The sequence below is a fragment of the Varanus komodoensis genome, unplaced genomic scaffold (assembly GCF_004798865.1).
Source record: "Varanus komodoensis strain SLA01 unplaced genomic scaffold, ASM479886v1 scaffold11, whole genome shotgun sequence".
Classification (NCBI taxonomy): domain Eukaryota; kingdom Metazoa; phylum Chordata; class Lepidosauria; order Squamata; family Varanidae; genus Varanus; species Varanus komodoensis.
The window spans coordinates 25460840-25475981 of NW_025335317.1; the positions used below are offsets into that span (position 1 = coordinate 25460840).

Sequence of the window (15142 nt, forward strand, 5' to 3'; positions counted from 1 at the left end):
ACCAGTACCCCGAGGTCCCTTTCACAAGTGCTGCTCTCCAGCCACTTGTCACCTAACCTGTACTTATGACACCTATTCCTATGCCCCAAGTGCAAGACCTTGCACTTATCCACATTGAACGCCATCCCGTTGTCTCCTGCCCTCTTCCATAGTCTGTCCAGATCCTTTTGGATCTGGAGTACCTGCTCCTCAGTTGTGGCTACTGCTCCAGTTTTAGTATAGTCTGCGAATTTGACAGCAGACTGTTCACCCCTTCTTCCATGCCATTGATGAAAAGATTAAACAGGAAAGGCCCCAGGACAGAGCCCTGGGGGACCCCGCTTGTCACTGGCCGCCATCCCAATGATTCCCCACTAATGTTTACCCTCTGCTTTCGGTCAGTCAACCATGCCCTAATCCACCGGACAGTGCTTTGGTGTATCCCAAAACTCCTCAGTTTCTCCACCAGGATATCATGGGGCACTTTGTCAAAGGCATTGCTGAAATCCAGGTATACCACATCCACTGCATCCCCTCTGTCTAGCCACCTTGAAACCTTGTCATAGAATTCCACAAGGTTTGTCTGGCAGGACCTGTTTTTGCGGAAGCCGTGTTGTGTGGCTGTCAGCCTCCTTTCCCTATCTAGCATCACTAGATCTCTCTCTATTATGAGCCTTTCCATTGTTTTTCCTACAATGGACATAAGGCTAACCAGTCTGTAATTCCCCATGTCCTTCTACTACCCTTTTTGAAAATTGGGACCACGGATGCCTCCCTCCAGTCATCTGGAACTTCACCCGTTCTCCACGAGGCCTCAAAAATGAAGGCCAGCGGGCGTGAGAGAACCCCTGCCAACTCTCTAAGTACTCTCGGGTGTAACCCGTCAGGGCCTGGTGCCTTTGTAATGTCCAATGCCCTGAGGAGCCCCTCGACTTCAAGGGGGGTGACTCTAATCTGTGCCCCTAAGTCCCCAGCCTCATCTAATCTCCTATGCGGATATCCCCCGTCCTGCTTTGGGGAGAACACAGAGGCAAAATAGTCATTTAGCATCTGTGCCTGTTCCCTCATATCAGTCACTGGATCTCCTTCCTCCTTACTTAGTGGTCCCACCACTTGTCTCCCCTTCCTCTTCCTATTTACATGCTGAAAGAAGCCCTTTTTGTTGCTCTTGATATTCTTGGCAAGTCTCAGCTCGTAATCAGCCTTAGCCTTGCGAAGAATCCTTCTGCAACGGGCCTCCTCCTCCCAGTATACTCTTTTGTCTATTTGCCCCAGTACCCATTTCCTATGGAGGTTCCTCTTTCATCTAATCCCTCTAACGACCTCCTTTTGCATCCATGGTGGCGCTCTCCTCCGTCTCCCCACCTTACTAACTAGAGGTATTGTCAAGGCTTGTGCCTCCAAAACCTCCCTTTTGAGTGCCATCCATCCCTCCTCAACTTGCTTACCTTCCAGTAACCTATCCCAGGAGACTTTCCTCAGTCCGGCCTTCAGTTGGCCAAAGTTGGCCCTCTTGAAATCCCAGCTTCTAGTGCTCGACCTGCTGAAAGTCCTCAGTCTCCCGATCTCAAAGCAAAGGATGGAGTGATCACTCGCATCCAGAGCTCCCCTAATCTGTACTTCATCTATCAGCTCCACTCTATTGGTCAAGATCAAGTCAAGGATGTTTCCCCCCCTTGCAAGAGGCAAAGGAAGATTATTCTGCTTCTGGTTTTCTAACCAAAACATAGTTACAAACAAAGGAAGGGAAAGAAGGTCACAATCCAGGAACCAAAGGGAAAGAAACCTGGCAGTGCACATCATATTGCTTATTCAACTCAAGCTGTTACTAAGTAAATCCTCCTCAGGGTCACTGAGATGACCATTTAAATAATATTACCTGGTACTAAAACAAAGAAAAAAACAGGCATTCACTGTATTGACATTCTATCAAATAAATACATCATAAATATTTTTTCAGAAGAATCACTGGAGCAAGGGGAGACAGACTACATAACAAACATTTTCTATTCCGGTGCAAGTCCAGAAAAGCAACAAATATTCAGTTCTGTTTAAAACAAAGAGGAGCTGGTTGACGGCAACTATTGACTAACTCCTGTGACATCACTACCCAGAACAATCCCTGGAGTCATTTTACAATTCATTTATTTTTAAGGTTTACGGAAGAATGTGCTATGCAAAGGCAAGTCTTCTCATCTTAATGCCAAAAATGCTTTTTGCCCAGTACTAATCCTGGCTGGAGAATGCTGGAAGTTGTAGGACTATTTTTGGTTTAACATCCATAACGCTGTGCCTTTAGTTTAGTCAATCTGCAGAAGGTCACTTTTTTGCAATCCAGTGTTATTGTCCAAGGACTGAGGGTTGAGAACATGACTTGCTCCAAGGTCACTCAGTAATTTCATGGTAGAGCTTAGATTTTAACCCACCTTCTGTATTTTAGCTATTAAAAAAGGAAATAAATTAATGGCCAAATCATTTTTCAAATCAAACAGAGATTTGCTGGAATGTGTTATTACATATAAAGCTGCTGAATGTTTCCTAGGATTATACATTGATTTTCTACCCTTTCCCAGAAAACTACTGTACCTCAACCCAAATGAATTCCATTTATACACTTCTCAGACCAAAAAAGGTCCTCTTGCCACGCTGTCTCTCTGCCTTTGGTCTGCCACCAAAAACCATTAAATAGTTGCTACACAGCTTGTAAATACATCGCAAAGCAAAGGCAGCATGTCTAAAATAAGGAATGTCATAAATTATTATTGAGCTCCTTTATCTCCTTCCAGCAAAATCAACAAGTACACTTTAGCGATACTTGGCTTCAGGAGGTGTTTGGTAGAACAAAAGCCGCATTCCTCAGCTGTAGGTGGACTGGAGTATCCTCCTGTACTATTCCTGTTTGTACTTGTACATATGGGGCTGGGTCAGACGGGTGGGGCTGCTGATCCGTGTGTGCAAAGGGCTTGTGAGCGTGTAAATTGTACCTTGCAAGCCAAACGAGGATCATTCAATCAAAAGGCTGTCTGTAAATCTTCTAAATAAGTATCACAGGATCGCAGCCAAAAAGCTAAGGTACTGCAGCCCTCCTGCAACTTTAGCCAGATGAAGAGTGTTGCTTTCAAGTGGCCTTTCCAGCAGGCCGACTGAAAGCCCATTTGCACTGGGCTGCTCCCTCTACTGTAACCTGACTGCAGCCATTCTGGCCCGTTGCAGCAGGATGGGAGAGGAAGCAGGGTCGTTCTGTCAGCTCTATTGAAAGACAGGCCCCATCAAGATCATCCTCAACTGTTTCCATTCCTGGTCTTTATAAGAACTACTGTTCAACTAAGAATTGGTGCCTGAATTTACTCCCCACCCCACCCCCTTTTCCTCCATCCCTTTTCCCATTTGTGTCATGACTTCTAGGTTTTAAACCTGAAGGCAGGGACTGCCTTGCTTTTTAAATTGTCTGTGAACTTTTTAAAACAGCAGGAGCTAGCAGGTTGCAATTATATAGACTTGTTCTGGAGCCTGTTTTAATTCTTAGATCCTACATTTGATGGATCCATGTTTCTATTATCCCTGGCAACAAATGGATCCTTTCCTAAGTAAACTGATAGCTCTTTTTCCATTATCCATTTTAAACTGGAAATGTAAATCAGGCCTTTTTACATAGGAAAAATGCAAGATGTACATCAGAGCATTTGGCTAATATGATTCGTTATGCAGTTCTCTTGCTGCAGGAAGAGGCACTTAAGAAAATGGTTGTGTATGGCTCAGAATGGGTAACTCTTCCAAGATTATCATGCTTCATTATAGATGGGAAGCTGATACAGCTCCTCCACCACGTGGACATGGTACACCCAATGATTTACATTATTTCATAGAGAAAGTATTCAGACTATGCTACCAGTAGAGATCTCTGCCTTATTAGGATGAGACAGGCTCCTCAGACAGACAACATTTTTCCATGTGCCAGTAAGATTGTAGATAAGTAATGCCCACCCAAAATGTACCTTTTGTGATAGCAAAAGCTATAAGATACGACCCTTTTAAAGGGTCGAATGCTCTGTTACTAAAAGAAACGTTTTGTGATGTGGCAGAGTCATCAGACTGAGTGGTGACTGTGAAGGATTTTGACATGCTTTGGCATGTGTGACACAACATGCTTATTTGAGCCAACTGGCAGCATGCTGCTAAAAGCATTCCATGGTTTGCTGCAGAGTTAAACTCCAGAGAAGTGTCCCAGTCCTGGCCTGTATTTCTACATGGTAGGAGATGAGAGCAAACAAAAGTAGTCAGTATCAGAAACGTAGTGAATATTGAGAATTACCAGCCATTCTGAAGGCCCAGAAGTTAACGTCAAGAAAATTATGGCATGTAGCAATAAATATAAGTCAGCCAAGTGCCTTCAGTGAAAGTACAAATTCCATTCTTGTTTCGATCATGCATTGCTGAAGAACCTTTTTCAAAGCAACCGTCCTGAGTGAGATTTTTCTTTTCTTTTCTGGGTACATGTTCTCTTTTATTAACTCTTCCCTCTCATCAGGGGCAGTGCTAAACGCCTTGAAGTTCTAAGCACCTTGAAGAACCAGGGTTCTGGCCCAAAGGATAAAAAAATGCACCAATCTGCATGTGCTAATGCAAACATGGAAATATAACTGCATGATTAGAAATACATCACTATAATTTAAATGTTAAAATGGCATGCTAATTAACCTCTTGCTTGCTTTTAGAACATAACTGTACCATGTCCTAAACTGAACATGCTTAAAACTTACCCACACCCACACTTGCCTTTAGTCTTTTAGGCCCAAATCCTGATGGAGCAGATGGAATATTTAGGATCATCAAATATCTCCATGCCATCTTAACTGTTTACTAATCAATATCAAAATGAACATTACACAGTGAAAAGGGAGAATGTGGAGACATAACAGACCATATAACCAGAGCTCTTAGATTTCCAACTTAGACTCTCATAGGATTTACAGTGCCCCCCCCCCCCCCCCCAAAAAAAACCACCAACAAGCACAGCAGCACTGGGCAGAGATCTCAGCACTGGTGGATGCTGCTTGCTGCTCATGGTCCCCAGACCAGGTGAGGAGGCATAAAGAGCCACCACTGCAGGAACCCAAGGTGGATTACAGATCCTCCTCCACTGCTTCCTGTCCTCACAACAGTAGCTGGAGGTAAGTTAAACTGAGAGTTAGACTGGCTCAAGGTTTTCATGGCTGTGTGGAGACTAGAGCTACCACTAGTTAAAAAAATGTAATTTTATGAATTTGAATGTTCTAGTTTATACTGCATTTTACTGTATATTGTATGTATTAACTGTTGCTATCACCTGGAGAACTTTGGTTATTGTGCAGTATGGAAATGAAATAAATAAGTGCATGAATCTTCAAGCTGCCACAAGGCATTATGGGTTTTGAATACAAAGGAACAAGAAGCCCCTATCCTCTTCTCACTTCTGATCAAGTTTCTCCAGACTACTACAAAGCCCAAATGCTAAAGGGGACATGCACCTGCCAGAATCTGGCCACATGCATCATACAAAAGCACTCTAGAAAGATAACTGTAGAGTCAAAGAGTTCCAGATATATTCAGGCAAACCATATACACTTATATAACTTTGTCCCAATTCAGACTCTGTCTCTCATTCATCCCTTTTCTGCCAGCAAAGTGAGGGGCCAGAGCCAGTTTGGAGGAGGCCACATATCAGGAAAGTTTCTGGCACACCATTTGATATGCAAGCAGCCAATGTGACTTCTCTTCCTATTGTTAGACTCTTACTGCCTACAGTTCCCTGGGCAGGTCTCTGAACAATCAGACACACTCCGAGAAAATAGGGTGGCAGGCAATTTTGGACTCGAGACTTAATGAAAATAATCAGCAGACTATGGAAGGAAGGTGGCAGCCTCCTCCCTAGTTTAAAAGGCTGGTGAGTTCATGTTACATTCTCTATTAGTCTATAGAGATTAATAAAGTCTATAAAGTCTATGACCTATAAAGCCCTAAACGGCTTGGGACCAGAATACCTGAAGGAACATCTCCTTCCTTATACACCCTCACGGCCCTTAAGATCTGCAGGAGAGGACCTACTCCAAGAACCCTCCCTAAAGGAGGTAAAAAGGACATCTACCCGGAGTAGGGCCTTCTCTGCGGCAGATCTTAACTCCTATCCACTTTCTCCATAGCATGTATAATTTTGTACACCTCTGTCATGTCTCTCATCTTTTTTCTAGGCTAAAGATCCCAGCCATTGCAACCTTTGCTCCAGACCCGCCAACACATATTTGGCTGATTTTTTTTTTATCCAAATGTGGATCACTTAATGCTTGCTTCCACTATGATTTTACCCTACTTTTTACTCACATTTGCCCTTTTTTCTTTTAGCCACCCTAAAGAATTGGGTGTCATCAGCAAACTTGGCCAATTCACTGCTCACTCCTAATTCCACATTATTTATGAATATGCTGAAATGTGGAACCACTGTTTACATTCCTCCATTGGAAATATTTATTTCTACTCCCTGCTTTTTTTTCTTTAATTACTGATTCATAAGTAGACCTCTCCTTTATTTCAGTTAAATTTGCTGAGGAGTCCTTGATTAAAAGACTTTGTAAAAAAACACGCCTTTGGAAATCCGAATAAAAAATGTGTACTGGATGACCCCAGTCCACATTTCTATATTGTTCAATAGCTGAAGCTCTCATAACCACAGATTACATACAATATAATCTGTATTTGAATACAGATTATACCAGAAGAACATTTAAAAATTACCATATAAATTTTGAAAACAAAATTTAAAGCAAATGTATAAAGCTACAATAGCATATACAAATTAAAAGTTCTGTTTAAGCATAAGCCTCAGTGTAATAGTAAACTAATTAAATGTCCTATGGTAGAGGACAGTCGTAACCAGATATCAGAAAGATACTAAAGTTGGTGCCAGGTGGGCATAATTGAGGAGCTTGTTCCATAACTGGAGAGTCACCACTGAAAAGGCCCTTCTTGTTGACACTAATCAAGTCTCCCTTGGAGGCAAAAATCAGAGCAGGCTCAGGATCTTGATTGTTGTGTTTGGGTAGATTGCAACTGGGAGAGGCTTTCCTTCGGCTAATATAGTCCCAAGACATGTAGGGCATTGAAGCTTAAAACCAGGACTGTGAACCAGCACCACTGCAGCTTCTGAACAGTCTTCAAGGACAGCTCCACACAAAGTACATTGCAGTAATCTATTTTGGAGATTACCAGAGCATACATTACTGAAACTAGGCCATCCCCGTCAGGGTACAGATGTTGCTGGGCCACTGAGTCACATGAGTCTCAAGCAACAAAGATGACTCAAGGAGCTCCCCTAAACTATAACCTGCTCCTTCAAAGGGAGTGCAACCCCAGCTAGAACAGGTTGTGCTCCCTCTATCTGGTGAGAAGACCCACCTGCTGACAGTCTCTCAGCCTTGTCCGGATTGAGTTTCGCTTTGTTAGCCTTCATCCAGCCCATCAGGCACCAGTTTAGCACATCTACACCCTCCCCAGCTGATGATGAAAAGTATAGAGGCATGCCATCAGCATACTGATGGCAACATACTCCAAAATGCCAGACGGCCCCACTCAGCAGTTCCATGTAAATGTTAAATAGCAACAGATTACTAGTTATTATGATATATTTGATAATGAAGAAAAGAATCCCTTACTGCTTCCTTGGAACGTTGGCTCTGTATCTTGCACTGTCACATCACCACCTCTGAAACTTGAAACAGGGTGCCAGTCTGGAATGACTGCTTCAGCATGCGACTGCAACTCAAGCACATTCGTTCAAAAACAGCTGCATAGATCTGATGGGGGGGGCGGGGTCTCATCCCTTAATATATGCCCTTGAAGGCTCTTCTCCACCTATCATATAATGATACTAATTTATTAATTTGTGTTGCAACAGCTCTCTTCTGGCTGCTGCAACCAGGGCAAGTTGTATTAGTAAAGGGACCATATGTGTTTCCTTAAAATGCTTAACCCCCTACTGAATTGGCTGCACTTGTCACAGAAAAGCTGCAAGATCAACATAGCAAGGGTTCTTTCCACTGTATAACTCCATTTTGCGAAATTCTATGGTTAGGAGATAGGTCAGTTTATAGTGTTTACTTTGTAAAGTCCCTCACATCCCCCCCACCCCAGAACATTCCACAATTTTTCCATTTTGGAAAAGCATGGCCAGTGTTTTGCTAGTGATAGGTACCACAGGACAGACATTGCCCCTGGTAACTAGAGACTGCTGGAATGCATAGCCATACTCTTTTCAACTTCCTTGGGGGTATTATTCAGAACCAAACCTGTTATCTTTGTGTTCTGTTCCCAGAAGAACAAGTTGACTAGGGCAAAATTTCTGGATGTTACTCTGTGGAATCTTTAATACTAGCATATAGCTGGCTACCTAGCAATTGCAACTTTTGCTTTACATCCAGACTCATATGTTAATATTCTGACTGCATGCATCTCATCTCTTCAAGGAAGAGCATAAAATAGCAAATGGGGCATATGTTCACTTTTTGGTGTTTTCATTTTAGCACACACCCATTTCTGGGCAGCTCTGAGCCTTAGACTAATAATAGCATATGCTTCTTTAGTATTTAGTTCCCTTCTGAATTTAATACTTCTGAATTTTCCTTAAGCAGCTATTTCTGATATTAGAAAAGCAAGCAACAACATTCCCTGCAGTCCATCAAAATCGAACATTCAGGGCTGCTACACAAACCTGTTGCAAATTTTAAATCTAGAGCTTGTACTTTGTAAAGTCCTCCCAGCCCCACCCTGAAACATTCCACATTTCTCCTTCACTAAGCTTTTTACCAAGCTGCAAAGGGGTTACACCCATCACTTCCTCCAGTGTATGCCAAAGGAAAAAAAAACTTCTTTTACATTTGCTCTCTTCTAGAAGAGTTGGAAAAATCTGCCTTCTCCACTCATTATTCCTGTGAAGAGGCAACAGGGATATGAGGAGGATTCTAAACTCTACTGGCAACCTCCACAGATGCCAGAGCACAACACATACAGTTCCCTCAACATGTGAAGGAGTGGCACAACCTTGGAGATGCAAAGGCACGGTTGCTCAGCACCCTGGTACCTGTGTATCACACCCTTCCGTGTGAGTCGTTCATGAGGCCAGGTCCAGTGGAAAATCGTCCTTCACTCAACTTTTTCTACCAAAGGCACATCCTATGCTCTTCTCTCGGGGGGGCTACTGGGAACAGACATGCCAGCAACATGCCCTTTTAAACTCAGGATAACAAATTGTGGATACCAACTAAAGGTCCCTAAAGGCCCAAACTGACCCATACAAATTTTTCTTTGATCTTCCTAATAAGTTAAGTTGCCTTTCATAAAAACATATGAAAGAGTCCTGCTCTAAACCAATGACCAATTTATTCTGTATTCAATTTCCTCTCATGCGTAGCCCAACCTTCCCCAAATGCTTTTAACTATGATTCCCACCATCCCTGACCATTGCTTGGGATGGGAGTCCTCTTTCAGAACATCTGGAGAACACCCTGTTGGGGGAGACTGACCCCTAGCAGCATGCTCCTCCTAAATGTGCAGGCAAGACTTAAGAGTATTTATTTATTTATTTAAACATTTCTATGCCGCCCCATTCTCAAAAAGCCTTGGGGCGGCTTACAAAATAAATAAACAATCATATAATTAACCTTAACAATCTGGAAACATCTTGGCACAAGTATAAAAATCCAATAAATACAATCAATAATTAAGAATTAAAATAACATTTAAATAAAAAGGTCTTGGCCTGGCGCCGAAAAACAAATAACGAGGGTGCCAGGCGGACCTCTCTGGGGAGAACATTCCATAGGTAAGGTGCCACCACAGAGAAGGCCCTACTCCGGGTACTCACCCTCATAATATCTTTCACGGAGGGCTCACGGAGAAGGGTCTCTGCCACTGATCTCAGGGGGCGGGAGGGCATATATGGATGCAAGTGCTCCTTTAGATAACCAGGTCCCAAGCTGTTGAGGGCTTTATAGGGTGATAACCAACACCTTGAATTGGGCCCGGACTTCAATGGGAAGCCAGTGAAGCTGACAGAGGACTGAGGTTATATGAGAACAACTCCCAGTTCCCATCAGCAACCTGGCAGCTCTGTTTTGCACCAATTGAAGTATCCGGACCGTCTTCAAGGGTAGACCCACGCAGAGCGCATTACAGAAGTCTAATTGGGAAGTTACCAGTGCATGTGTCACTGTCACTAGGCAATCGTTCTCCAGGTAGGGCGCAGCTGATGGATCAGCCGAAGCTGAAGGAACGCGCTCCTCGCCACTGCCATCACCTGAGCTTCTAACAACAGCTCTGGGGCGAGGAGCACTCACAAGCTGCAAACCCTGTCCCTAAGAGGGAGTGCAACCCCATTCAGGACAAGGTCCAGGTCCCCCACCCCGAAGCCCGAACCACCTACCAACAGGACCTCCGTCTTGTCTGGATTGAGCTTCAGTTTATTGGCCGTCATCCAGCCCATTACCTCGGCCAGGCACTGGTTCAGTACAGCCACTGCCTCACCTGGATTGGTTGAAAATGAGAAGTAGAGCTGGGTATCATCAGCGTACTGATGATTCTGCAGCCCACACCTCCTAATGACCTCTCCCAGTGGTTTCACGGAGATGTTGAATAGCAAGGGGGACAAAATGGACCCCTGCGGAACTCCATGGCCTAACTGCCATGATGCAGAGCCATAGTCCCCCAGCACCACCTTCTGGAATCGGCCATTGAGATAGGAGCAGAACCACCACAAAGCAGTGCCTCCAACTCCCAATCCTGCTAGCCTATCCAGAAGGATACCATGGTCGATGGTATCGAAAGCTGCTAAGAGGTCCAGGAGGACCAACAGGGATGCACTCCCCCTGTCTGTCTCCCTGCACAGGTCATCATACAGGGCAACCAAGGCAGATGCAGTACCATACCTGGGTCTGAAGCCGGACTGAAATGGGTCCAGATAATCAGTCTCATCCAAGAGTGCTTGGAGTTGTCCCGCCGCCACCCACACTAACATCTTGCCCAAGAACGGGATGTTGGCCATCGGTCTGTAATTGGCGGCCATCTCTGGATCCAGGGATGCCTTCTTTAGGACTGGCCGGACTACTGCCTCCTTTAAAGGGGCAGGTACCCGGCCATCCCTTAGAGAGGCGTTGACAACCTCCAGGATCCAGGCTCCTATCCTGTGCTTGGCTTTGTTAAGTAGCCAAGATGGGCAAGGGTCCAGTAAGCAGGTGGTGGGACGTACTTGTGCAAGCACCTTGTCCACATCATCAGGCTGCAACAACTGAAACTCATCCATCAATTTTGGACCAGACGGCAACATTGGCACCTCCCCAGAAGGTTCTGAGTCACTAGTGGAGGCCAGCTCGTGACGAATCTGAGCAATTTTCTCCTTGAAATGCTTGGCGAAGTCGTCACAGCGGGCCGTCAAGGGTGGCACAAGATCTTTCTTGGGGCCTGGATGAACCAGCCCTTGTACCACCCAAAACAGCTCCACCGGATGGCATTGTGAGGAGGCAGTGGAAGCGGAGAAGAATTTCTTTTTCGCTGCCCTCACCGCCACAGCATAGGCCTGATAATGGGCTCTTAAGTGTGTTCAGTCAGATTCATCCTGTGATTTCCTCCACCTACGCTCTAGATGTCTTCCAACCCGCTTCATAGCCTGTAATTCAGGTGTATACTAGGGGGACGAACGGGCTGTGCCAGGTGAGAGAACGCTTAGGAGCGATCGTGTCAATAGCCCTGGTCATTTCCCCATTCCACAGTTCGACCAAGGCATCGACAGGAGCACCAGTCTTGTCACCGGGAAACTCCCCCAGGGCCTTCAGGAATCCATCCGGATCCATCCAGCTCCGGGGGTGGACCAACACAATCAGGTCCACACCCTTACAGAGGGAAAGGCCGCTCTCGAGCTCAAACCTCACAAGGAAGTGATCTGACCATGACAGGGGTGTCAGACACAAGTTCCTCACCCTCAGATACCTCTCTTCCTGCCCCGTCGAGAAAACCAGGTCCAGAGTGTGTCCACGTTCACGGGTCGGGCCAGTGACATGTTGAGACAGCCCCATGGCAGTCATGGAGGCCATGAAGTCCTGAGTAGCCTTCCAGGTTATCCCTATTCCTTGGTGTTCAGAGGTATACTTTCACTGAACAGTAAAGCTCTATTTAATTGTCATGCTTAATGACCAATAAATAAATATTAATTTGTCTGACCCTTTTGAAAGCAAATTCCACACACACACACACACACACACACACAGAGAGAGAGAGAGAGAGAGAGAGAGAGAGAGAGAGAGAGAGAGAGAGAGATCTGCTCAATAAATAGCTGTTAAACTAATGTTGCACACTGTTGTGACATAAAGTTTTGTTGTTATGTTTAACCCAAACATAGCCTTAATTTGATCTTGCAATGGGCAAGTTCTGCTTGTCAATGTCTTTAGGACTTTTGTAAGACTAAAGCTCTTCCTAAGGATGGGTGAAGCTGCAACTCTGCATTTGAGACCACTCACCCTGGCTATTGAGCTTATACACATTATGCTTCCTGTCCCATCCTTTTCTTCTGTCAAAAGAACAGTGGCACAATTCCAAATACTGGCATATATGCCACAGAGAGCAGTGTGTTGATACACGCTTTAGCAGAAGCCAGATTTGCTGTCTTCATGCTGGCCTTTGGCTTCTAGGAACACTCCTTTTCAGTTACGTTCAGAAAATTCTATCCAAAACTGCAAAGCAACAGGGAGAACTCCCTGCCACTATCACCCCAAATCTTCAGCTCAGATCTCTCTGGCTTTATTGTCTATAGCCCTAGGTCATCACCTACATGTCAGATGTTTTGAATTACAACTCCCATTATCCTCAGCCAGCCCAGACAATGGGCAAAGCTGCTTTACAATGTCATACACAGGTGCCTGAAATACAATTGTGCGAAGAATGTATAACATATTTTAACTGTGAAAGAAAGAAAGAATGGAAGAAAGAAAGCATCTTATCTGTTTCTCTTTACATTCAAAATAAAATAGTACTTAAGTAAACATTTCTGTGCAGACGGCAGTGTGGATAAAAATCAATGATTTTTTTAAATTAGATTTTTAAAAATATAAATAGGATTTTTTGTTTAAATTAGATTTTTTAAATGAAATGGTTTTTGAGAAAAAAAAAATCTATCTAAATGCAATTTCCTATTTAAAATACATTATAATCCAAAGGTTATTCATCATGCAATAAGGATTAGTGTTCAATTATGTAGCAAGAGGCTATATATACATGGGAGGTTTAATTTTTTTTGGTAAATGAATTCCATTAATCCATTCACAATGTCATGCTCTTCCAGGGGTTTCTGTAAGATTATTGGGCAATTTTTCTATCTAGAAGATATTATCACAGATGCTTGGTTTTACAGATCTCAAAACGGTGAATGTGTGTCTACAGAGATCACATGTCTCTTCTTCACAGCAAAAATGTTATAAAATGAACATACACAAGATGAGAAAAAGACCTGCATCCCATTGTTCCTTTGCAAATCTATGTACACAGAATCAATCCCTTACCTCTTAAGTGCTATGTTTCGAAAAAAATTCAGTGAAGAAGATTGTTGGAAGTGGAGTAGAGCTGCACAAGAAGCTAAGTATGAGGAGAGACTGGTAAGCAGTGAAAATGAGAGTGAAACCTTTTGAGCAAAATTCTCCATAAGCCTTTGGATCTTTTTGTGTATTGCTGAGGTGTACCATATTATTTTTTCCTGGAGAAGAAGACCTAGAATAGCAGCAGGCTGTAAAAGAGACCCAGTTTAGGGATATTTTAATGAGGTTGCTGTACCTATGTGTTGTAAGCCGCCCCGAGGCTTCGGCAAGGGGCGGCATAGAAATGTTCTAATAATAATAATAATAATAATAATAATAATAAGGGTAAGGCAGGCAGGCATGCAAATTATATAGAAAACCATGATTTAATTCTACTCTTAGTGACTAGTGATTTAAATCATGCTGGCAGAAGACATTTGTTTTGTAAACGGTATTTCCCTTTACTACTGTAGGACATTGGAATGTATGCTTGAACATTATAGGCACTGTGTCTATAAGAAGCATAGGAAGTACCCTCAGCATTTGGAACACTTTCCCCCAAACTGGTGCTCTCCAGTTACTTTGAACTACAGCTCCTGTCCTCATCTACTTGTTGTTTCTGTTGGACTAATTAGAGTTGTGCCTGGGAAAGGCCATGTTTGATTCTAAAGATTTAACTCATGAGAGTCAACTTAGTGCCCTTCTAATGTTGTTCCAGCCAGCATACCCAAAGATCAGAAAATTTGGAGTTATAGTACAAAGCATTAAGATGGCCCAAGTTTGTTTAGATTCTCAAGTCTAGAATGTTGGGGAGGACAGCAGCATTCTGGGTAGTTTAAACAAAACATAATTCTCTCAGCTGATGGAGCATGTCAGGGAGGTCCAGTTGGAGACAGGGAATCAGTGTAACTGAACATTGTGACTTTTAGAAAGGCATTTTGTGATCAGTAAATTAATTGATCAATAAGTTAATTCAGCTCAACTCATGTTGAATTTGTTTTCTTAATAATTTCCCAGTTTTTGGCTACCAAGTAGTAATCATCAGTGTTGGGGACCTGGGTCAAGTGACTTGTTCCCAAGTCTGACTCAAGTCCTGTTGACAACTCAAGTCAGACATGATTTGGACTCAATGAGTGAGTGACTCAATGCAAGATTTCTATTGTTCTTTTTAAAACTGAGGGAGGAATAAGAGTGTGGGAAGGGGAAATGGTTGCGATACAGGTAGTTCCCAGGTTACGTATTTACAAACACACATGCAGCGCTTTTTTTGTAAAAAAAAAAAAAGGTGCCAGAACTCACGTCGCCACCGGCAGTAAGCACTCAGCGCACGACCACACACACCAATCCCAAGCCAAGCAGCGCCCTCACTATCTCACTATCAGATAGCAGACACAAAAGCAGCCCGCAGGCACTATGTTAATGATGTCTGCTGCTGGAAAAAAAGGTGCTGGAACGCTGTTCCAGTGCGTTCTATGACAAAAAAAAAAGCCCTGCACACATGAATATCTCTAACGAAAAGCCATGAATATCTGCAGGGAACTATGTGACACATTCAGTGATACATCCTCAGTAGCCAC

The 15142-nt window shown here is 43.6% G+C and overlaps 1 long non-coding RNA gene across 1 annotated transcript in view; it reads right to left on the reverse strand.

The window, feature by feature from the left end:
• LOC123018483 overlaps positions 1 to 7808 on the reverse strand; it is a 25913-nt gene extending 18105 nt beyond the window's left edge. The window contains exon 1 of the long non-coding RNA XR_006413784.1: positions 7665 to 7808. This is a non-coding gene — a long non-coding RNA (uncharacterized LOC123018483). The remainder of the gene's footprint in view (positions 1 to 7664) is intronic.
• Positions 7809 to 15142: the final 7334 nt, after the last annotated feature.